At 37.4% G+C, this 25,115-nt stretch overlaps 1 long non-coding RNA gene across 1 annotated transcript in view; it reads left to right on the forward strand.

Annotated features, from left to right (window-relative positions):
• Positions 1-24,119, forward strand: part of LOC119695975 — a 44,761-nt gene extending 20,642 nt beyond the window's left edge. Inside the window, exon 3 of the long non-coding RNA XR_005255471.1 lies at positions 23,390-24,119. This is a non-coding gene — a long non-coding RNA (uncharacterized LOC119695975). The remainder of the gene's footprint in view (positions 1-23,389) is intronic.
• Positions 24,120-25,115: the final 996 nt, after the last annotated feature.

The following is a 25,115-nucleotide window of genomic DNA, read 5'->3' on the forward strand; positions in this document are numbered from 1 at the left end:
CTTCTTTGGCTTTCTGATCCTCCCTTCATCTAACAGTTCTTTCTTTACTAAGAGTTTACATACCAAAATGCTGTGACATAGGAAAAAACCCCAAACCAAAACAACAAAGAAACTCACTGATGATAGAAATTATGCTGTGTGAGATCCATGACTCCACTGGCAGGAAAATTCTCTCTTTATACCTTTGAAAAACATATATTTCTGTATTAAATAAAATATTACACTAAATAAAAGACATTGATGTTATTATTTACACTGTGTGATTAAGCGAGAATTCAGGGAAGCAGGCAGTCACTAATGGAAATACACCGTGGTCAGCCTGCTGACAGCTCTGTCCAAGAAACTACAAGCAGAAATAGGTTTGCAGTGCATTGGTCTTTTGTACTCCTGGTCCATGTAAAAGATGTAGGAGCAGCATTGGAATGTGACTCATGCTGCTACAGATTATCCCTATGTAGCCAACATCAGAGACTAAATCTTAATGACACATATTAGGGCTGCACAAAGCATTAAACAACTAACTTCTTCCAAACAAGTCCTTTCAATTTTTATACGTTTGATCTGTAGCTGGTGTCCAGCAGTGTTTATAATTACCTAAACAGAATGTTTTCCTTTAAAAGTTGTAGATTTATTAAATTCAGTTCATCTGACCTGAAACTTTCAATGTTAAAGGTCTGAATCCATCCAAAGCACGAGAAACACACCCAAAAATGTTCAATCTCTGTGAAAAAACACAGAGAAAAGATAGTCTTCCCCATGTCAGAAAATTCTGAAAATTTTGTACACATATAATGATTTCTATTTAGAATCTGGCAATCTGTTGCATTTATACAAAAAATGTGCCTTGTGTTGTGATAAAAGTTTCCTAGACACTATAGCTGCATATAGCTCATTCAGAAATATCTGAGACAATCCCTGAGACTGTAACTGCAGGATACCATGGGTGGTAGACACTACTGATGCAGGAACCGGATCAGAAACAGGGACACTGTATTGCTAGAGTTTTCTCTGACCTCTTTGTTTTGAGTAGGGAATGAGAAGGATATGCAAAGCCCCAGACTCATAGGAAAAAAATATGAGAGGCAGGTGTGGGAGAACTATGCAGACTGTACAGGGAGGGGCAAGTGCCAGTTGTCTTGAAGCTGTAAGAGAGGGAAAAAAAAAGCTAGGAAGAGGCTGAAACTAGACAGGGAGTGCAGAGAAGGAGAAAAGTCCTAGATCTGAAGCACATGTGAAACATGATCTAGTGAAACAATGTCATGAATGATTTCCAGGGAAGGTAGACAAGCCAAATGAAACTGAAAGTGCTTAAGCCATATCATATGGGCTTACTCCCCTCTGATGAGGGGGGAGACTGGGGCAGACTGGATGTGAAAACTGTTATCATAACAAGTGTCCTGAAAACACAACTACAACATATTCTTCTAATATATCTCATTGAGCATATTTGTGGGTCTGTCTTACTCAGTGAATTAACATAGAGGTCAAATATATGCTCAAATTTCAAAGCACAGAGAACACAGAAGGAATGTGTGGAGTATCCAACATTGCTGGAATATAAGTACAGAATGTGGTAAGAAATTCTTCAACTCCCTGAGATTGAGATTTTCATACATTTATAAAATGTAATTAAATGAATGTTAGATGCTGAAAGGAGGGGAAAAAAACCCAATCCACACATAACACAAGCCTTTGCCATCAGTGTAAAATGACAGTTATGTTTCCATAGCAATAGAAACCTCTACTCACACTGCATGCCAACTAACACATCCAACTGTTTGACCTGACTTTAGTTTGCTATAGCAACCACATTTATACTAATTTATTTAGGCTATCAAAATTAATTACAAATTATGCTCAGGGCTTCATAGTTCTGATTTCATTAATCTCATAATATTTTTATATATCTGATAATTGAGAGTTTGTAAGGATTAAGAAGGCAAACCTCTGAGCAAGATTCTGACTGGAATGTCACATACATTAAGAGAGGGTAACACCCAGGATGCAGGATGTGTGTTCTGGAGTAATGTCTATGTATATACAGGTTATCATGTAGAGGAAAACTTGTTCAGTTACAACTTTATCTCAGAATGTAAAACCTTAGGAGGCACAGTGGTTGGCATGAACAAAATTGTAAATTGGGTCTTTCATTACGTGAGGAGGGTGTTGCCATACAGCATGTGTTTCACTGAAAACAAGCAGCTTAATCTGATTTTGGAGGGGAGAGTAGACTGAAATATCGAATTGCTTTACTTTTTTTTTGGGGGGGGGGGTGAGTTTGATTGGAGTTTTTTGTTTGCTTGTTTGATTTGTATTTTTTTTTGCACAAATGATCTTTCTTGTCAACCTTGTTCTCGTATGAATGAGAATATTTCATAGCAATGACAGGCCTCCAGTAAGCCCTTCTAATGCCTGGTGCAGCAGAACCAGCTGTTACTTTGCATTGTGTTCTCTGTGACTATAACCAATAGGGCTGGGCTGAAGTTCACTTTGAGTTTGGCAAATTACTTCACTGCCTAAATCACTTCTGCACCACTCAGCCATTATCCCTTCACTGAGATTTACCCAGACCATTTTAAGAGACAAAGGTGCTGTTCATTCATTATAATAAGCACTTATTTTCTCCCAAATCTGAGGGATTCAATAGGTCATTTGGGTTTACAATGATTCCTTTTTTCTTTCTTTTTTTTTTTTTTTTTCAATTTCATGGAAGTTTCTTTAGCATTTAAACAGAATCACAGAATGAGTCCCTTTTAGGGACCATCTTGCCCAGTACACCTGCTCAAGCAGGGTCACCTAGAACATGTTTCCTAGTACCATGTGCAAACAGCTTTCAAATACATTCAAGGTCTGAGATTCCATAACATCTCTGGGCAACCTATTTCCATGCTTTCTCACCCTCACAGCAAAAAAATGTTTCTCCATTCTCTGATAAATAATCTTTCAGGTTTCTCAGCAAAAGCATAAGTTTGTGCGTATATATACACGTAATGTGTGTATATGTATATGTGTAGGTATATGTATATGTAATAGAATACTTGTATATTTAATAGCGTACACTTCCAAAGATAGGGCTTATTTACACAATGCCTTTTTAGACAAAACCAAATTATGATTCCCTGAATACTCTATAGCTCTTTAACTCCCTGAAGTCAATTTACAAAGCCTTTATCAATGGTTTGTAAAAAATTCCTTAACAATGTCACCACAACAGAACTGGACAATCATTAGAACAATGCCCCCAGGATCTTGACCAGTGCTATCCTCAGCAGTATGAGTGTGCAAGGGCTCAAGAGGCAGAAGACTCTCAGAGACCAGAAAGCTCTGCAGATGGATGTTCTGGGTTCTCCAGACTTCCTTATCATTCTGCCTTGTAAAGAAGTCACTGGAGGTGTCCTGTCTCTGTGGATTTTTTTAACTCTTTCTTTCTGAGGTTGCAAAAGGCACCTGAACAGACACAGAACTCAAAAGTGATTGTATTAAACAAAGGAAGGAGAAGTGGTTCTTCACAGAAGAAATTCTGAAGTCCCTAGTCCAGTGTGGTCACGGGTGGGGAAAGCCTAGATGGATTTCAAAAACTGAGCAGACAAAATCACTGAACATTAAATACTGAGACCTTTTAAATGAAAATATATTCCCTTTCTGCTAAAAAAACCAAACAAAACAAAACAAAACCAGATTACTGTTTATTTTTAGCAGGGGGCCTCAGTACTGAGGTCAGTCAGCTGCAGGGAACTTGGCCCAATCTGCACAGTACTTGGTCCCAGATCTCTTCAGTATTTTCTGTACTTCCAAAATATTTTAATAAGTTTGGTATTGGATAGTGGCTGTAAATAAATAATGTGAAATTAGAGTTGAATTCCTTCTAGGGATGATTTTACTTCATGAAAATAATGTGTTCCCTGCAGTCCAGTATGAGGGCAGCCGCGTATGCTGGACAGAAGATAGAGGAAAACTGCATAATACTGGAGTCAGACCTGATGCAAGCCTTTTCATTTTGCTGATGGGAACAGTTCTTGGCACAATATAGTTCATTTGCACAGTTCTTGTGCACTGTCACAGAGATGGAGTTAACCTCAGCCAAAATTATACCTCAGGGCATGCTTGCATGCATACAGTTAAGCATCATGGACACAACACTCTCAGTTAAGCTTGCTCACCAGCCCAATACAAAGCAGCTCTCCTAATGGTGCAAAAGGTTGGCATTTGACAGAATAATGTTGGGAAGCATTGGTGGCTTCTGGTCCCTTTCCTATAGCCTTTCCAGAGGATTTACTATCTACAGAGTACTTAACTAGATGGACTGTGGTGTGGTTAAATACAGACTTTCTTGTATTTTTTAAGTTGCTCTGGGTGTAGAAACTCTGTTAGAAAGCCTTGTTCTGACTATGAATGAAAGAACTGACTCCAACTGAGCAGTGGCAATTTCTTCCTTTCTAGAACCACACTCATTGTACTGTTCTGAACGAATCTGGCAGCTGGCTGAGGTCTTTTGTTCCTGCCTACATCTTTTCTTTTGTCCGATTTCTAGGGCAACTCTGCATGGAAGGAGAAGAAAAAGCCTCTGGAGAGCAAAGAATAAGCATTAACTAAGTATAATTCATAGTTACTCATGGTCACAGATTAATTTGAATATAAAAAGTGAGTGTTCTACAGAGAGCAAGCATATTGTAATTCTGTACTTTCCTGAGATGTACGAAAAAGTGTTATATTCTTCCAGCCATGACCTTAACACACATGTTTTTTAGCTAATGTAGTTTTATTGTTTTGTTGTTTGATCCTTGCACTATGTCTTCCCTGAATCATTACCAAGTTTAATGTTGTACCAAGTGTTTTGAGAAGATTTCGTGCTGGTTCAGTCTGCTTATAGTAGCCAGCCTGTTTTCTGCAAACAGTGGTGAAGAAAATTTTGTCTTGTTACCAAATAGACATTCCTCTTATCTCCTGAGCAGCTCTCCTGGGAAACAGCCTAAGAGGGTGGAGACAGAGAAGGAGGTGGATCCCCCAAACTACTCTATCTGATTCTACCCATATCTACTCAAAACTGTGGATCTCCAGATATTTCAACAATGTCCTTCTTTGGGTTATCTTGTTGACATGCCAGAGGCCTGCAAAAGGCAGTTATTTCACCATGAAAATGATACAAATATTCAGTTAATGTTTTTAAAGCTCAGGTAAAGCTCTATAGAGGAAAGCACCATTGATTGGTGTACTGGGCGCAGATTTCTGCCTAGGATGTAAGCTATTACACCATTTGGGCTAATTTACTTTGTCATCCTGGACTCTGTGCTCTGCAGATGTGTTGTAAATGGCCAGTGCTTTGGTAAGAAAGGTGCCTTCTCAAGAGGCCATTAAGAAAAGGTCAGGAAGGGACAGGACTACACTAAGGCATATGTATAACAACTAACAAAAGTAGCACAATGAAGAAAACAACCTTGAGTGTAAGCAGACAAGTTGTTATTTCAGTTTATATATGTGGTTTTACTGGAGTGCTTGGAATCATCACCACCCTATTACATATTGCAACATGGAGGCATGAAGGTCATATTACAAATAGCTATTCATTTTGAGAATAGTTCTCCTCAGTCCTTAAACCTGTTGAGAAGCCACAAGGCAAGATATTTTTTAGGGTAGTGGAAACCTCTGTCTTGTATTTTTCCTGGCTTCTTGTGGTGGTGTGTCAGAAGTACCACAGGCAGATACACAAATAAACACATATTTCTAACACAGATTTTTTTTTTAAGAAAAAGAGAAGGCTTTATTCTAATTTAATAAATTCACATGCTAGGCACTATTTCATGGGAAGAGATGATTTCAGTCTCTGTCCCTTCTCTTGGACATATCTCTGGGGTAAACATAAGCTAGACTTGAAACTTTTGCTCTGCCTAGTTTTGGAGTTACTTTGCCAGGAACTCCCAGAATATGAGACGATGATTCTTTGATTATTTCAGAGATTTGCGTTAATTCTCCAGGCCCTCCACAGTTTCTTGCAATAAATATCTTAGCACCAGAAGCTCCAATTACATATTTCCTTCCTCTTCCTCCCACTGTGAGCCAGTGGCTGAGGAGGACACTGCATACTGGATAGAAGCACATTGGAGCTGTCCTGGCAGAAAAATTGGAAAAACTGTAGTATCAATACTTGCTTTTTGCACTGAACCTGTGAAAGAAGAAAAGAGTTTTCTTAGGAGTAGCTGATGTCAGACAGGCACATACTGGAAGCAGCTGTGAAATTTTCTGAACACAAGTTGGAACTGCTGAAGAAATAGTTGTATGTGCAAAATATGACTTCCCACTGCTCTCTCAAAAATGCATCAGCCATGCAGGATAAAGCAGCATTGGGGGTATAAAAATGAGGTCAAAAGAGCTGTTACTTTATACTATTTGGTATCATAGCACCTGTGGCTCCTGCTCCAGGAGGATCTTGCTTACATTCACAAGCAAAATTATCAGAACAGTTTACAATCTGTCACCTGATCCATCATACAGCGTGGGCTTACCTGCAGAAGCAGAAGTGCCAAGCACTGGCTATAACCAGCTCTCCCCCCATCTCACTGGGATGGCATGAGATGGAAAGGAAGACATGGGTGTCTTAACAAAGGCATGTCAGCTGCTGAAAAGGCTAGTGCCATCTAATTCCAAGAAATTGGTCCTAAGTACAAAGATAAAGAAAAGGATTCATTTTGCTGCCTGTTTTTCTATGAACCAGTTCACTCTGAAAAACAGTGACTGACTGGTCTAACTATGAAAATTCCTCATTTAGCACCTCCAAGATAGAGTACTGGATTGCAGCATGCAAACCCAAATTTATAAGCAAAAGGCTGCTTCACTAAGTCATTAAAACATAGACATCAGTTAATAAGAGAATGCTAACCCTTGGAACTGTAGAACAAGTAAGAGCTGGAGCCAAAGTTGTAACATTTGCTGATAGAGCAGTAGAAATAGGACAATGACTGATTCAGAAGTCTTTTTTCTTTTTTTTCTAATGAACACAGTTCTGTTTGGTCTACAGGTTTTTTTTTTCAGCAGAGAAGCTACCAAGGGTGATCTGCATTTCATGACAGGAAATATATTCTGAAGCAGTCTTTACATACTTCCCCCTTGACCTATGTACTATATCCAGCCTTGATATAGTCACATAGTTGGAAGATTTGACATAAAATATCAAAAAATATCATCCCAATTGCTTACTGCGACTTTCATAAACCCTGTTGTGAGAGTTCAGACATCCACCCTCACAAAAAAAAAATATGGAATAGAGAAGAGAGACATAATTCACAACACACTTTGGGAAATACAAGAGTTTTTGTTATGGTTAGGAAATGTAAGGTATCAGATATAGTATCTGGTGTTGTATTTTGAAGTTTTCAGAAGAAATATATTACGTCATTTGGGAAGTTATACTGGATTGAATCAAATAAATGCATTTTATAGTAATGAAAAAAAGTGCTGGAAAATCATTTGGTAAATGCTCATGTATTTAGTATGCAAATGATGGTATCACCATCATTTAGCATCAAATAAACTTAGCTGTTATTCTTGCCACAAAGTAAGCAAAATAATGTTATCTAAAAAATTAATTGTGAGTCTAGGAGATCAACTCAAGGCCATGTTTATGTCAGGTGACAACAAATTAAAGGAGTACTAATATTTAGTTTCCTGAACAACATACAATAGACTGTGCTTTCAAACCTTCCTATTGGCAAGATATATCCTCATTCCAATACAAACATTGCTGAAGAAACCCTTTATTTCAGTTAAAAGAACTACAAAAGCAAACATTAACTAGTGTTGAGATCTGTGACATACTTCTAACACTCTTCAGAAAAGAGAACTACTGGTTCTAGCAATAGTCTGCTAAAATGAATTACTTGGAAAGCAAATGTCTGAATATCCCAAGTGGCCCTGGTAATGTTGTATATTCCCCTTTATACAAAGACCTTGTCATTTTCAAAGATTTACCAAGGCAAATTTTCTAAGAAAATATATTTTCTGTTTTAAAATCTGTTTTCAGCCTCTAGTGAGTGAAAGGTTCATTTATTGTGAATTCTCAATTATTTATTCCATGAGCATTACTTGAGGTTTTGAAGAAAAGAGATTTGACAAGTATGTTAAGGAGCTCTAGACCACAGTAAAAATTCAATTTCACTTAGAGGTTTTCTTACTTCACTGTGCTGCATACTGCTTGCAATAATACACCAGTAAGTAATGAATAATCTCACTGACATTGGCTAAAATACACAGATATGAAATATTAAGTGTGCTAAATCAGACCAGTCAGTACCTTGCAGAATTTGGAATTACCTGGTATTAGTTTGGCTTCAGAAATTAGCAGTTTCACCGGACATAATTAAGTAGAGCTGAAATAAAACTTTTTTTCCTCACTCTGTTTTTGTCAGTGGATATTGGCTCATGTTGTTCTATTGAAAGTGGGTTGTTTTGCAGCAAAGAAAACAAAATTTAAGGGAACAGTGAGACCATGAGGAAGGAGCATGGACTTAAGAATGAGGACAGGGTTGGTGTTTGGACTGGATCAAAGACATAGTGTTATTGTCCTGCTTCAAGTGCCCTGCAGACAATGAAGGCCATGTAGACAATTCTGTTCCCCAAAGTCCAGACAGGCCACCTGAGCAATGCAGCATCTTGCAGATCCTGTGATCAAAAGAAAACACCATGAATTAGCTCTTCCCCACCTGCTTTCTTGCTTAGCTCCCACTCAGGTGATACACAGACAGATAATATCTTCCAGAAGTAGCAGAAGTACGCCCTATATTTAAGCACATTTTCAGAGCTGACATTTGACATATGTGTTTTAAAGACTTCAATTTACAATGAGTTCATTATCTCTCTCTATAAACTGTTCCTCATGTCTAATTGCTCCTCAAAGACCTCAGGAATTTTCCTTGTATTTAAATGTCAAGTTTGTCTCTTTGACTTTTTGCCCTTTAATTTTTTATGGCTTTTTCAGCAAGATTTAGAATGTCCTACTGACAAACTTCTTTCATGTACAAGCAATTGTAACACACAATGGTCAAATCACCTCTTTGCTTTTGCTTTGATAATCTGGAAATATTGATTTTCTTAAGATTAATATTAAACAGCTTGTATGCAGAAGCAGTTTCTCTCTACACCCAGTTGTGAACCAATTATCCTTAGCAATGTTACTAAGCCTGACCCTGATTTAATCAAGATGTTTTTCTCTTTGTAAGGATGAAAGTAAAGAACCCCAAAAGTAAATATTAGAGCTCTGAGGACTTCATAAATAGAGATTTTTGTGTCTATTTTTTTTTTCTATTTAAAGTCATTCAATTTAAGAAAACATTTTCAGTGAAATAGAAAAATTGTGCATTCTTTGCAATAAAACCTATAATATATCATTTCTGTTTTCTGCTTAGGCATGGCATTAAAATAAGAAAATCTTTTTTTTACAGAAAAGCAGGAAAAAACTCTGAAGGTGTGAGGGCTCTGATCTGGAACCAGGGAACATGTTTTCCCTGTCTCTCCCTCTGGGGATAAAGATGTTTTTAGGTGGGGTCAGGTTTGAAAATTTGGTCCGTGTTTCATAAATATACTCACAGTATGATGCAACTTCTATTTCTTACCAAACATAACATCACTGATATTGAAACATGTCAATAAACAAAAAGGGAGCATACAACATGTTGTCCCTGTCAGAAATATCTGGTTAATTTGTATTAGAATCCTCTTTTAGTCAGACTTTCTCCTGCACAAGTAGTCATGTGATTTCTATGGGGAAGTAGAGGACAGGATCAGAATCTTTTTTAGTTAATTCTTCCTTTTCTCTGATATACCATGTAATTTTTCTTCAGTCATGTAGTATGCTGCTCTCTTCTCTGTGCTCAGTCTGCAGTTATCTGAAACTTCACCAGTTTGTTCTATAGTTCTCTCTGTACCGCAGAATTGAAAGTAGTAGTTTGGGTTTTTTTATAATATAAAGAATTACAAATTTTCACTGTACAACTAAAGTTCATCACAACTATATAAAATAAAGAAGCACACATTAAAATGGGAAGGTTTAAACTACTCATTTGATTCTTTCCATTTTATTAATTTTATTCTGGCAGCATTTTAAAATGCTGTAAACTGTGATTCTTCAATAATTTGCTTTATGTCACTGCTAATGGGGTGTTTAGGCAGGTAGAAACAGAGGAGGTGATAGCAGAACCTTTCAGCCCTCTCAGATTTTGTAGGAATATTACAGAACATGGTTTTTTGCTTTTCCATCTTTATGCGAAACTGCTTAAAATAGATTTGTGAGAGGAAATGTTCAGAGACCATTAAGTATCTAACAGAACTGTCTGGGAGAAGCATAGTTCCTGCTGCTCTGCTGTCATAACCCAAGTTTGACCTCCAACTTACCAGCAGTTCGTGTAGACTTGGTTTCTTTGAAGTAGAGTTTACTTCTCATACCAAATGATGCAATATTTTTTAATGCTGAGAACAGTCCCACTAACCCCCAGACCTGATAAAAATTCTATAGTGTTCAAGTGGGAGCTTTCCTTTCCATTTCCGGAGACTTTGGACAGAAGTTAGTGAAGCAACCTCCAGATTAATTTACTTTAGAACAAGAAGCATGGTTTAGATGTATCCTCTGGAAAAAACCCAATTAATTAAATAGCAGAACTACTTAAGGTCTGCATAGGAATTATTTTAATTTTTTCAACACACAATTTACTTTTCTCATAATTTCTCCATTATTCCTTTTTAGGAAGCTAATTGCACCTCTTATATCAACCTCATGAAATTTAAGATTAAAAAATGTCAAGAGAGAATACGTTCACTTGATTAACTAAACAACAAGCAGATACCAGGCAGCAAAAAACCTCAACCTTTAAAAAGTCCTGATGTTTCAGATCATATTAGATACAGGTTTATTTCCTCTCCATCTCCTCCCAATCCTCCAATTTTGATTATATCTCTCCGCCTTACAGATACTTCCGCTTAAGAAAAAAGGTTAGTCTGAAGCTTATTTGCCAAGAGTTTTGAAATATTATATAAATGGAGTCAGATTATCTTATGTGACTATTAACACCTGGTTTCTATTACGAATATGAAAGACAGTGGATGCAATAAATTACAACAGACACATCAAATTAAATGAGAGAATTGTAGTAATTGAAAGAAGTTGGAGGGAGGATTGGAAGGACCTTGGAAGGAGGATTTACACAAAGTATGATACATTGGAAGAAGCTTGGAAAATTGTAGTTAGAACCATGTTCTCCCTTTTGGGTTACTCTTTTCCCTTGCTGTTCTTCATCTGTTTATTTCAGAAGCAAGAGATGTAACAGGAACGCTCACACAGAAATAATAATCTTTACTGGAAAACCACCATACCGTCACCTCTCAGGAAAGTCATGTGATTGGGAGCTTAACTGAAAAAATTTAGGCAGTAACTAATGTTAAAAGGGCCATGAATAAATCTTGAGCTGGTGTTTTCCATCAGGAGTGGAAATAGAAATACTGACTGTTTACATGCTGGACAAAATTAGTAACTGAATTGGCTATATGTCCTTAGTATTAAGGAAATCAGTCGCAAACACTATACTTTTAGTGGTCCTACTTGACCTGGGATATTCTGCTACCGCAGCCAGAGGCTGCAGAGAAATGACTAAACAGAGGGGCTGAGAGGAAGAGAGCTGCTGAATATTACCAGAACATGGTGCTTCCATACATGCTAAAAATGAAGAGCTTTGAATGTGACAACGTTTACAAACTTTGTAACTTTTACAAAGTTACACTTGCAGTATTACAAAGTTTACATGCCTCTGGAGAGTTGTAATTAGAGAACAGGCTTCAGAATTGAAATTTTGAACATAAAGACCTTCACTCTTCCTATATCCTGTCATAGATACATAAAGCTTTGCTTAGTCCAGCTTTGGAGGCATGGTGACCTATAAGTCCTAAGGCACTAGAGGTTTCAGCACTGAATGTAATGCATGGTCACAATTCAAATTCATGGGGCCTATGTCATAGTATTTCCCTATGCACAGCACTCACCAAACTTTGTCACTTCACTGTTTAACTATCCACAGCTCAAGCACACCAGCCGAGCAGCTAGGTGGGTGCAGTGGACATAGATCATCTCAAGGGAAGTAGGCACAACTTCTGGAAAGATGAAGCCAGGATCATAAAACCCCAACACAAGGCAGAAGGTAACCCTATGCTTTTGTTCTCTACTAAAAGCATAATTCAACATTTGTGAACACAAGCAAGACTCTGTCTGAAGTTTTGAAGGTCAAATGTGTGACCAACACTCATGTCAAATGAAGGAGTTGTCCAGTCACAAGAGTTACCTTAGTTATATTTTTATAAGAGTATTTTTATATTTTCCTCAGCCCAATCGGCTCGAAGCCTTTCATTTTTAAATTTTAATAAAGAGAAAGAAACACAAAGGCTTTTTCCAATGAAAATTAAGTTTTTTCAAAATTTGAAACTGGACCTGTTCTGATAACTTTCTTTCCTTTCAGATGTAGAAATTATAAGCATTATATTTTCAACAAATATTTTGTTAATAAACCATACTTGAGTGACAAATTTGAGTGGATAAGAATGAGGAAATTTTGACCATAACAGTAAAAAAACTCCAGCATTTGAACAACAAATCTGATTACATTAACCACATGCTTCCTTCATAAAATCTTCATAGCACAGAGAGACTAACAGTACCATTATTTTTGACAGACTGCAAGCCTAGAGAAAGAAACAGCTGTTCATTTTGGAAAATGAAAGATCTTTCTGTACAAAGAAAAAAGTATCCAATTCAAATGCATAGTTCAAGAATGCACTACAGGTGAAGGTTTAGCTTTTTTAGCTTTTAATTTTGATTAATTTGTTCTCTGGCATGTGACTTGAGCTGAACATCTTGGCATAAATTCATCACAGCTTATCCTGTAATTATGCTCCTCACTATAACTGAGGGGAAAAGCAGCAAAGAGGAAAAGCTCTTTCTCAAGAGCTGCTTTAGTAACAGCTCTTAATGACAAACAGAGTGCATCTGAGGGGAAAAAAATGAGTCAAATTGGAGGGACATTTTCTTCAGTCAGAATCTCTAAAGGTCAGTTAAGCAAAGCAAAACATCTCACTGTTTCTTTGAATTTAAATCTCCTTTGCTTAGTTGTCCTTGAGATCAAAATGGCATCTTTTAAAGTGAAGGCTGATATTTCTCCATTGATGCTTCTCATGTATTTTAAAAAGCGATTAGCACTACAGCCTTATGCTGAATAAATCAGGTACAAACTCCAAGAAAAAAGCTGGCCAAGATGCTGGTGTTGATATTGTTTTTTTATCACTGTACATTGTTTAGTTCACCCTGAGTCTTACATAAACTGAATCCTTAGCCCCAAGTCAACTGATTCAAAAACTGCCAGGGCTATCACTGGCCGTGTAATTCCACTCAGTTTTCTGTTAGATGTCAAGTTTATAAAACCATAGGTCTGGCCAGGATGTATCCCTTCCTGCTTATTCTCTACTAAAGGCTGGGTTAAATGATTGTGTATGGAGCAAAGAGCATTTTATTTTTAAACATAGGAGATATCACAAAGTCTGATATCTGAGACCATAGCTGAAACTAGACCAGTTTTTCACAAGCTTTCTTCATCAGATTATACTACATGAGAGATGCATAGAGATTGTTGATATGTGCCAATGCTTTTCTTGGTGATTAAACTTTTTTTTCACGTGGATTTCCACTCTCAGCAGCTCTCAGTCCAAGACTGGTTAAGCCATGTAGATATTGGTAATAGGGTTACCCACAGGATTGTATCAAGGACCTCCTGTAGGTACAAAAATGTTGCAAAGATGAACTCAGGATGTAATTTCCAAAACTACTGTTACAGAGATAGTGAGTGTAAGATCAGCCTCCAAGCTAAAGCTCTGAGTGACACTTCTCTTAAATGTGTCATTTCATTCTTTAGTCTTAGGCTTTGCCTAGAGATCATGCTATTACGGACTTGTCTGGTGCTCTGCTCTGCCAATGCATACTGCCTGTGACCACGCTCGGTTACTCTGGTTTTTCGCTGTCAATGTCACGGTGTCTGGCCAGGTGTCTGAACTCTAGAGTGCCACAACTCCCTTGTCACACCAAGCTTTCCTTCTGCCAGCCTTGGGGAGAAAGTTGTGGGCACTTGCATCAAAAACTAATTTCTTGGAAGTAGGTCAGCTCATGTACATTTTTGCCCTGAATGTGGCAAAAAGTTACTGTACTTTGGAAAGCAAAATTTGTGTTTCATTACTCTGCATAAGCTCCTGCCAGGACACCTTGCCAGTGTTTGGCTTTAAAAGGTGCACTGAAGGAACCCACAACAGTGCACTGCAGCCAGGAAACATGGAAACAACAGCGGGTAGCAATGTGTCTCAGCAAATGAACTAGGATGAAAGAGACCTATCCCTTTCCACAGTTTTCAGATGAGATATGCAATCACACACTTCCTGAAACCCACTGTGCTGAACAACACAGTGAATGGTAATTCAGCTAGCATGTTCCAGTAATGGATGGAATAGGCAAAATAAAAACATGAAATAACATTTTGAATATTTTGTGAATATTATATTTTGATGAAATATTAATGACATGACTTGAAGATCTTACTCCACCATCTTGAAATGAGTACACCTGGGTGGGACAACTGATCAGGATGTTATTTCACTATTGGCAGAAGTGGACAGTTGTGTGGCCACTATTTTGGGGCTGGCAAGCCTTATGCCATTGGTGGGGCCATAACAATTTAAAGGCAATGAATGTTATTCTCTCATCCATGGAAAAGAACGGTGTTTGCGCAGAGGACCATTCCAAGCTGGTAAGTGGGATTATTGAGGTGCATTTCTCTTGGCCCTCTCATTGCAAACCACTATACAAGACTTTGGATTGCTTGGAGAATTCATGGACCTCTGATCAGGATGCTGCCAGAATCATGATGATGATACTATAAAAAATTTGCAAAAGGCATTATATAAATTAGGATATTTGGCTGGCAGAAACACAGTTAAGAAAGAGACAGTTCCTGAAGAACTAAGACAGGTGTCTTATATTTATGCTTACATCTTTATGCAATACTTGTTCATGTATTAAATAGTATTTTTCCGTCAGCTTTATTAGAATTTGGTGTTGTTAAAAAAGCATGCCAGCTGCTGAGTTAAAGTGAGAAATCCCAACGTTAGAGAGTTTCCTATCAACGTTAGTGACCATAACTATCCCCAGTATATCTTTTACAGATAAATTCACTCAGAATTTGAATGAAGCTGATGCTATAGTGCATCTCTTTCAAAGTCAGCATTTATGTCCACATCATCAGCCAGGTCTTTTATGCTCCTCACTCCAGATGACAGTCCATGTCTTCCATGTAGATATAATTGGGACAGAGGAAACTGATAAGTATCTGTTTTCATGGCCTTTTTTCCTGATTGGTGTAGGTTTATGAGAATATAAACTACTATTTTCTTAGTAAATATTATTGCCTTTGCTGTTTCAATCTGGCACTAAAACTTTTTCCTGTTTACACTTTTCTCTGCAGAATTATTCTGCAAAAAGAAATAATCAGCCAAATGTGTAAAAAAAAGTTGAGTCAGGCATGAGTGGGAAACCAGTTATTGATTGTCAAGGTAAGAATGGTGTTATGAGTCAGACTGCTGCAGTTTATAGTGATGTTGCAGTGCTGCATATTCCAAAGCAAGAGGAAAGATCAGCAGCTCGAAGATGAGGGACATAAACTCCTAGTTATCACATGCACTGTGTGATTTTTCATATGGACAATGTGGTGGGGCTACAGGGGCAGCACAAGAAGGTTTACAGCTGGAAGATACCTGAGGGCCCTTGAACCTTGTATTACTGAAGGCTGCGGCAGCTGATATAAGTTCCTTTATATTTTTCTGATGCTATGAAACTTGCGAAAAAAAGAGTAAGCAGTTAGAAGAAGATAAGTGAAATATTTACAATTTCTGTAAGAAAGCTATGCAAATATTTTTCAGTAGCCTTTGGAAAAACAGCAGCAATTAAAGATTTATGTCCTGATTCTTTCAGGTTTTCCCTTAAATACTTGGCTACAAGAGAAGTAGTCGCTGGTAGCTGGCAACCAGTTTTATACTTAGGTTTATACTTGCTGAGCTCTAACTTTAAGGGAGGTCATGGTCTTCTGAAGATTAACTAACTCATCAGAAAAATAGAGCAACTGGAAAGAAAAGGAAATTCTTTCCCTGACTTCACATTTCCTTCATTCTCTGCAGTATTTTATAGCTTTCTGGATACTGCATTTGTCCCACGACTGCTTAGATCTCCCAGATTCAGTGCGTACATTGCCCTCCAAGAACTTTAGTTTTGTGTCACTTTTTTCCCCACTTAGTTTCAAATCTGACCCAAGATTCTGGGGTATTTGTACCATGAAACAGATGCACTTTGAGGCCTAGGCATCCGTGGGGCTACAATTCCATATAAAATGCTGAAAATCCATGGAACTAAAATTGGAAAAGCTGCAAAATGGGATATGAACTTCCCACCAATATTATCTGGGCCATCTGTACTTACACATGGTTTCTCAATTGCAGAGAGATAATGAGGTGAAAGCAGCCCCCTGGCCCTCCCAGGTGTTCCATGGGGTGTCTTGCTTGTCACATGATTTATGTAAGCACTCTGCCCAAAGGAGTTGCTCTTCAAACTACAGTGAATGTGAAACAAAGCCAAAATGTTGCAGTTGGAGAGCAGAGACTCTTAGATGTGTAACCAGTCTACTTAGGGATGAACTGTTAACTTCAAACATGTCTCCCATCTATGACTTAAGCAGCAAATGCATGAGGATTGATTTAATGAAGGAGTTTGCTTCATCAAATGAAGCTGCTGCATGAATCTCAGGGTGTTAGCAATGCATCAACGTTAGATACATCCAAGAAAGCTATGCACAAAAAATAAATGGAAAGTGCCTAGGCTCAAATTATCCTGCAGCAGGGGATAAATTCTTTAGGCAGTAGCATGCTGAGGTCTATAAAAGCATCTGAATATGCTACACACTGAAAAGTTTGCATTATAGATCATCAAAAATTTTAAACAAATTCTACATATGCAGCATGAAAAACTGGTTTTGTGAAGAAATGTTGTGCTGTTGATATTTACAATGCTTTTTGATACATATGAAAGAAAATTTACACTTGGTAGATTATTAACACAAAGCAAGAATAGGAAAAAAAGAAATATCCAGTGGTCACACTTGGTGAGGTAGAGAATTTCAGCTTCAAGGAAAAAAAAGGGATGCCTTCATGCAAAACTTTAAAATGTGCCAGTCAATTTCTCAGAAAAATTATCTGAGATGTAGAACAATTTTCTACTTGAAGTGAGAAGAAAAGGTCTTCATGTAAGGAGTCTAGACTGAGGGAGCAGTGAAGAAAGAACATAAGGAAACAAGCAGAAAAGTTACATGGAAAGAAGTGGTTAGAAAGAATAGATTACTCTGAAGAAGAGCCCCTTGAACCTGAATCTGTCTCACGGCTATGCAGCAATGATTTGGTTGCTAGTTATTATTTGATAAAGGCATAGGCAAGAATGGACTCTCATAAAAGATCATGCTGTGGGTGCTGATATTTGCTAACTTTTCCATTTTGCATCACATGTAGTTCTCTTGACCAAGGAGTGCTTCCCACCAGTCATTTTCTTGTGTTTGTGTTCCACATGCAAATATGTGGATAGCCAGTAAAATGGATTTGCACCAGACAGAAAAACAGCAAGTAGGACATCTGACTACAGGGACAGCTCTGGGCTCCAGTCTCTGGTCCCACATCAATTTCTCTGTCTTCCATCCAGCATGGGCTGTGAGCAGCAGCAGGAGCAGCAGGTGCCCTTTTCAGTGAGCTGTGCCCCATAAAAGGCCCCATGAAAGCCTCTGGAGACCTGGGCCCAGTGTTGCTGTGTGAAGCTGCTGCCCACTGGCACTCTGGCATCCTGTGCAACACAGACCTGTCAGGCAACACAGCAGCAACTTCCCAGCAGCCTGAGCATCTGCATTTGCACCTTAATTTGCACCTAACTAATGCTGTTTTCTTGTCTGCCAGGAGGTTATTCTGATTCTAGTCTAGCATTTGATGGTAAATAATCAGTCCTCTCAGAGTTGCGCTTCATTAGTTGTACAACAAAACTATTGTTAAACTTTGTCTTACTTAAGGGGAACTGGGAAACATCTAGCTATTATCCTGGAAATTCATGTTTTCCATAGTATCTGAATTGCCTGAGGAAAACTGAGACTTGGCTTTTTTCTTTTTTTTCTTTTTTTTTTTTTTTTTTTTTTAACTTTGCATGCCACATCCTTGTTTTTGCAAGGTGAAGAATGTAACAACAGAAGAGCTAAAAAACAAGCTTCCATTCCTGGCAATCATAAGTGTGCCTCCTAAATCCAGTGAGTTACAAACAACTGATGTTTATTTAGTGGATGTGGCATGAGAAGAACAGGACTTCTGGAATTTTCATAATGAAATATTGCTGAAGAAATTTATATTTCAACTTTTCATGTGGCTTGATTAATTTTATTTTTTGTAAAAAACCTATTCTGACGGATCACTAACATTTTTAAACTCTATTAAATAACTTTTCTAGATACTTTAAAATATAGCAGTAGTTAATTCCAACTTAATTTTTCTGTGGACCATTGAAATTTCTTCTGCAGTTAGCAAAGTCTTGTGTTTGTTTTTTAATATAAAGTCCTACTATTTTTAATTGCCTCCAATTACATACAGGGAACTTAACAACACATTATGTTTCATAATACTCCTTCTCTCCCTGTTAAAGTTTAGGGAAAATTGTTTTGTTCTAAGCTTGTAATCATGAGCTTAAGACTGACTGGCTATCACCTTTTGGATTCCATCAATCTGGATCAGAGTTATTTCCATTATGATGGGTGTGTTAGAGAATCATATAATTGTCTGAGTTGGAGGGACCTTTAAAGGTCATCTAGTTCAGTTTTCATCTGTTCTACCAAAATAAGTAGATATTTTTATACACATTCATCTTAAGATAAAAAAATACCCTGATTCTTCTGCACATTTCAAGGCTAATTGCTCTAGCACAGGTTTGCTTGAAGTTATAAAAGATTAAATGGTTGTAGTAGCAGATGAAAGTAATTACTGGCATAATATTAGTCTGCCAAGCTAAGATCAACAATAAACTACTTAAAAATTCATTTCCTGCTATATTTGTGCATCTATTAAGTGGTCTGCAGCTTATTTCAAGACATTATTGGATTATATTAATGAATGCACATACAGTTAAACACTGCATGCTTGTGTTCAAGTATATTAGCAAAGAATACCAGTGTACCTTCTGTTCCATCACAAGCAAAAAAAACTTTATATGTATTTATATACAAACAAATGGTATCTACCTCCAAAAAACATTGATTTTTTTTTTTCACAAAAACCACTCTTATTTTACTTAATGATTTGCTTTGTCAGTTTCACAGGAGATGAAAATTTTAAAGTCCTATGATTTACTTTAAAAATAAAACTTTTAGCAGGAAATCAGCCTTTCTGTTTGTGTGTTTTGTATTCTAATTATATTAGTACAGAAAAAGGATGTAAAATGTCCAAACCACAGACACAAAAACATGTAAATGAGAAAAAATTGCTTTTAATCTTAAGAATAATATAACAGACTTCTGTGTTACTGCAGAAAGACAAAATATTACTGATGAGAATCCTCCAGTAAGATAATATATAAATAGCACACCTGCAGGATCTAACTATCACTCTGTGTCATAAAAAATCTTTGGTCAATCTTTGGCCAAAGTAGGCAATTTGTAAATGCTTTTCCTTCCAGAAACCATGACTGTGACCCTGTGCAGAGTGGCCATCAGTCCATCGTATCTTCCAGTGCACTTGCTCAATGTGATGCTCACATCACTTGTCTGATGTGTAAGTCAGCTATGATTGGATGCAGAAAGAAATTTAAGGACATATTTTTGAGTTCAGATCTCTCATCTTCAAAGATAAAGATGTGGCCTTTGAATTTGGTTTAGTTTTTGTTTCTCACTTTCCAAATCTGTATTAGTTGACAAAAAATTAAATTAATTTTCACCAAATCAAGTCCTGTGATGGACCTTGGTACATGATCTCCCTGTCTTTGGTCAATGAGCATTTTCATCTCTCCTGTGATTTTCTCAAGGGGGTGTAAGAGAGCAGCTGTGCATGTGTCTGGCAGCCAGGCATCAACCCACCACAGTCTCAAGGTCCAGTATCTGTTCGTCTAAGACCATATTCCACAAAAATAACTTGATTTCCAGGAATTCTCCAAGAAATTTATTTCCACCTGGCTATTTTCTTTCCCCAATGACACAAAGCTCTGAATTACTTTAGTCAGTATATTTAACAACAAATTAACTGAACTCAAGTCCATATTTAAAAAAAAACCTATCTTATTATTTCCTTCTGAAGCAAAAACTCTTCAAGCATTAAATGCTTTGCAGTTGCTCTTCCTGCCTTTTTATTAAATAAGCATAAAAACTTTCTATATCTCTTTGAAAGTCAGTATCTTAAGGCTAAACCAACAATAAACACACATTTATGTCTTCAATTATTAGAGGTAGTCTGTAAAATTCTAATACATTAACTTTTTCATAGTTGGAAGTGAGTCATCCTTTTTTGATGAGTAAGTACAGAATACACAATAACTATCTTGTGGTCTGTCTAGAATAAGGCACAGCTGATGGTCACTGAATATTTCAGAAAAAGGAAATAATGTCATAAAAGTGCATAGTTAAAGATATTTCTGTTTATATATTTATTTGAATATCTACTGTTAACATTCATAGTCAGTGTTTAAAACAACATTCCTGTTTTCCCCAACTCACCTAACCTGTATGCTGATTGAACATTTAACAGCACAGAGTTCAACATTTAGCTGCTGCAAAAATGGATTGTGTGAGGGTAATAATTGTGCTAACAAGTCGGAAAATATCACTTCTAATTTTGTCTTGCTACAAGCATTGTGTGCTACCTCAGGAAAAATACCCAATACCATCATGTTTCCCTTTGACTTTGTTCAATTTGAAAATCAGTTTCATATTCTTAGATAAAGAAGATTATTTGGATGAAACCAGTTTTCTCTGTGGTAATAATGGCTCCTCTGACAAACACTGTGAAAAGAAAAATAATCTAGTAACAATGGAACTGCAGAAATTCAATTAATTTCATTAAACAGATTTTTTCTCTGGTATTTCAGAAGTCACAATTTATCATTCCTGTGTAGGTTTTATAGTTTTGGGGTTTTTTTTATGTTGAAAGTGTATAGCTAGTACTGCCCTACTTTCATTTCTCACTTCACAAGATTCTCTTCATACCCTATTTTTCTATGTTAGCCATGTCATTGGGTTACTCAGCCAGCTTTGGGGCTCCACAGTATATCTGAGACTTTTTTGGCAAATGCAAAGAAGGATTCTAGTAAAGCATAGAGCAGCTGTGTCCTACATATCACAGGTATTTGCTGAAGATAAATATGAATTAGCCCTACAGAAATTCTTGTATGTTGATAAGCGATGGGTATGCTGATATGAACTGTCTAATGCAAACTACCGTAACTAAATCCTGAATCAAGTCCTTCTGTTCCTTTGACATTGCTCACCAAACCTGGGGGTTGTAGTTCAACCACTAGAAAAAGTGACCTTCTGCTGCAATGAATGCTTAGGAGTTTTATCTCTGCTACTTAAGAGGCCTATCTGCTGCACCAGGCTGTGAATACATCAGAGCATTGAACAGCTTTGATCCAGCATCAGCTGCAGAAGGATAGACATAGCTGCACAGTCAGCCCTGCTCCTGCCTCTCCCTGCTGGGAGGCCCTGCAGCACCATCCCCAACAGCTCCAGCATGGCTCTGTCCACTGGACAAACCCCAGCTGGGCTCAGGTGTGAAAGTTTGTGTCCAGGCTTTGTGTTATGCAGCTGCTTATTTCTGTGATTGAAGATGGTAAGTTACTGTCTGCAAGTATACAGGGAGGATGAACATTGCAGCACATGTGAGATTTGCAATTTCATAAAGAAACATGGAGTATCCCAAAAGTAAAGCAATAGTGCCCCAAAGTCTGGGTTTTAGGAACAGGGAAGATATCTGATTTTCCCTTTTGTACATACTGGCAAATTCCTATGTTATTCCCATCAGTAAGTATATGATATCTTTATTCATAAAAAAGTATCTGATAACAATTGGAATATAACAGTAACTTTAGGAAATACAGAGGCCCTCTGTACCTTTCTCTGTAGAGGTTCAAAGTGTTAATATTCCAGAGTAATTCTCAGTGTTGCACAAGATTGATCACAATACCACCTCTATTCTCAGAGGGTACATTAAGAACCCCAATCACCCTACTAGCATGGGGTGGATTAGCTTTTTAATTATTAATTTTCAGTTACTATTATAAAAAAAATGTGAGGCAGGGTAATTTTTTACTGGGACCGAGACATTAACCTGCCAGTGTAAAGAGGGTAAGCTGAGAGTTTGGATTTCAGATCCACAAAAACAGACTTCCCAGCCAGCTGTGCAGATCAGATATCATTATGTACACATAGATGGTTAGACAGTGATGTCATGACACATGTACATGTGTCCATGTGAGAACCACTCCCCAGGCATTTGCATTCATATTTTACACAGTCTATAAGTCCTCTCCAGATCACATAATTCTGAGACTTAATTTTAAATTTAGTACTTTAAAAGAAATCATGATTTGGAAAGTTATTGCTCTCCCAAGAGCCATCGTCTAACCCTCTGTGCTATGTCCTGTAAAAACTAATTCAAAAAATGAAATTATTCCTCTAAAGCACCTACAGTCTACCCATAGAGTAAAAGAAAGGAACAGACCATATATGTGAGGTATCAGAAACTATGAGATTATAGAAGTCTCTGAATATTACAATTTTGAGGACCAAGAAATTTTGGGCCAAATATAATATTTTACATAATGTACTTTATGATCTATAATAGTAAAACCTTTTTTTTTTTAATGTGGATTTCTTACAAGTATTTGTCAAAGAAAACAAGAAACTTTGAAAAAGGGGATGAAAGAAAATGAGAAAGATCTTGAGAAAACATTTAAAATTTCTTGAAAACTTTTCTGAAAAGTGAAAGGCTGTATGGTCTCTCTAGGCCTGAAACACTGATATTTCCATATTTCAATCCTGTTGAGTGATATAGAAATTGTAAATGGTTATGACAAGATAGTTATAGATGAAGAATTTTTTATCATATTTAATGAAGGAAAGGTAATATTTTCAAGGGCATGCCTCAGGATTATACCTCATGTTTTAATTGGTTCATTTAAGACTAATCTGATAATATACTATGCTTCTTTGGAGATGCATTTCCCTAAGCTTTTAATGATTTTTTTTTTCTTTCCTGTCCCTTTCTTTAGAGAAAATGAGCCCTGAGAGGCGTTTCTGATTGTGAGAATATTAAGGGTAGTCACTGTCAGACTACTGCAACAAGGACAAAGTGAGTTTACCAAGGGAATAAGGTAAATATGAAACTAAGCTTGGATTTTAAATAATCTGGATCCATGAGAGCTCTAAGCATTGGGGGGCATCTGCTATTTATACTTGCTAAGCAAGGTTTGACTGAGCTTAAGATTCATCATAACTGCTGGCTTGCAACACTGGAAAAACATACAGCAGATATTTCTTCTATGATTCTGTGTTTCTCCTGTTTCTTCCCTCTTACCTAATGTTGTATTCTTCAGGTGGCCCTAAAAGACACTAACTGACTGAGAGAGACATGGCTCAGACAGCACGGCAGCAAGCCCTCAAAAATTTACATGGCATCCTGGTTCTGGTAGCATTTATATGAGGCTTCTGTCTATTATTCAGCACCGTAAGTTGGTGGCTAAAGGAAGAAATAACCTTTCTATGATCAGGAAAAGTAATTTGTCAAAGATTTGCATTCCCATCCAGACTGATTACAGATCTGAGACTAAACTGTGATAGAAATACAGGAATTGCCATGGGGGACCAGTGTAATGGCCTACTTAATGCAATATCCACTCATTGACATGTGGTCAGTTAAGAAGGTAGAAGTTGCTTCAAGACAGTGAGGCTGAGAAGAAGAAATGCAAATAATTTTTTCTACATAAGGTTTTGTTATCCAGTCAGACTTTATTGAAGGCCAATATAAGGTTTTTAATTTGTAGCAAAGGTTGAAGTTGATAATCTCTGTAACTAAAAGACTGGGGTTTAGTGCTCACTTCCCACTTGTCATTTTTGCTGTTTTTTCACCAAGCTCAAGTGGGATCCTTGATACTGATGCCTGAAAATGGATTTGGAAACCATAGGCCATCTTGATGATGCACTAGAAGGTTATTGCCTCCCAGGTGCACAGAAAAATGCTACATCTCAGTTCTTAGCATCTGCTAGGATGTGATTTACCCACTTTGCCTTTTTGTCTATTCCATCTCAGACTTGAATCTGGCAGCTGCTTTCTCCAGAAAAGGCTGAAATAGAAACTGATGTCGTCTCATCTGAAAATTACTTCAATTCCCACATCTAATGCTATAGTATTGTAACCTCTGACTTTAGCAGCTGAGAAGACATCAGCTGCTTAAACAAGATCACAACTGAAATCTAGAAAAAAGTGCAAGAGGTTAATAAGCGAAATATTCCAGCCTTGAAGTCTGGTAATTTTCCAGCTGCCAGGACCAGCAGCATGTTGGGGGATGAGATACTTTGCTAGAGGATGCCTCTCCAATCAGTGTATTGTGTGAGTGCAGCTGAGAAGACAGAGAAGGTGGAAATAGCATAGGGACAATTCCTCAAAGGCACTTGGGCAAAACTTGCATTGCCTGGGCCAAGGTACATTTTCTGAAAACAGGTTGTTGTGCCCATAAAACAGGTACCTGTTGCTGTACTCATTCACAGATAGACTTCAGATTGAGCAGGATGGAAGCAAACACTTTCTGGTGTGACAAGGCAAGTTGTGAAAGGCTTTGGCATGTGGTGAGTGGCAGATGTATCAGGAGAGCTGCTGTGAAGTGACAATAAAGGAAAAAAATGATACAGCCTCTTCTTGTCATGAAGGCCTCTTCTTTCACGTCGCAAACCTTGCGACATTGAAGGTTTACTGAAACACATCACATTCTCTCTAGTTGT

The sequence above is a fragment of the Motacilla alba genome, chromosome Z, assembly GCF_015832195.1.
Source record: "Motacilla alba alba isolate MOTALB_02 chromosome Z, Motacilla_alba_V1.0_pri, whole genome shotgun sequence".
Taxonomy (NCBI): Eukaryota; Metazoa; Chordata; class Aves; order Passeriformes; family Motacillidae; genus Motacilla; species Motacilla alba.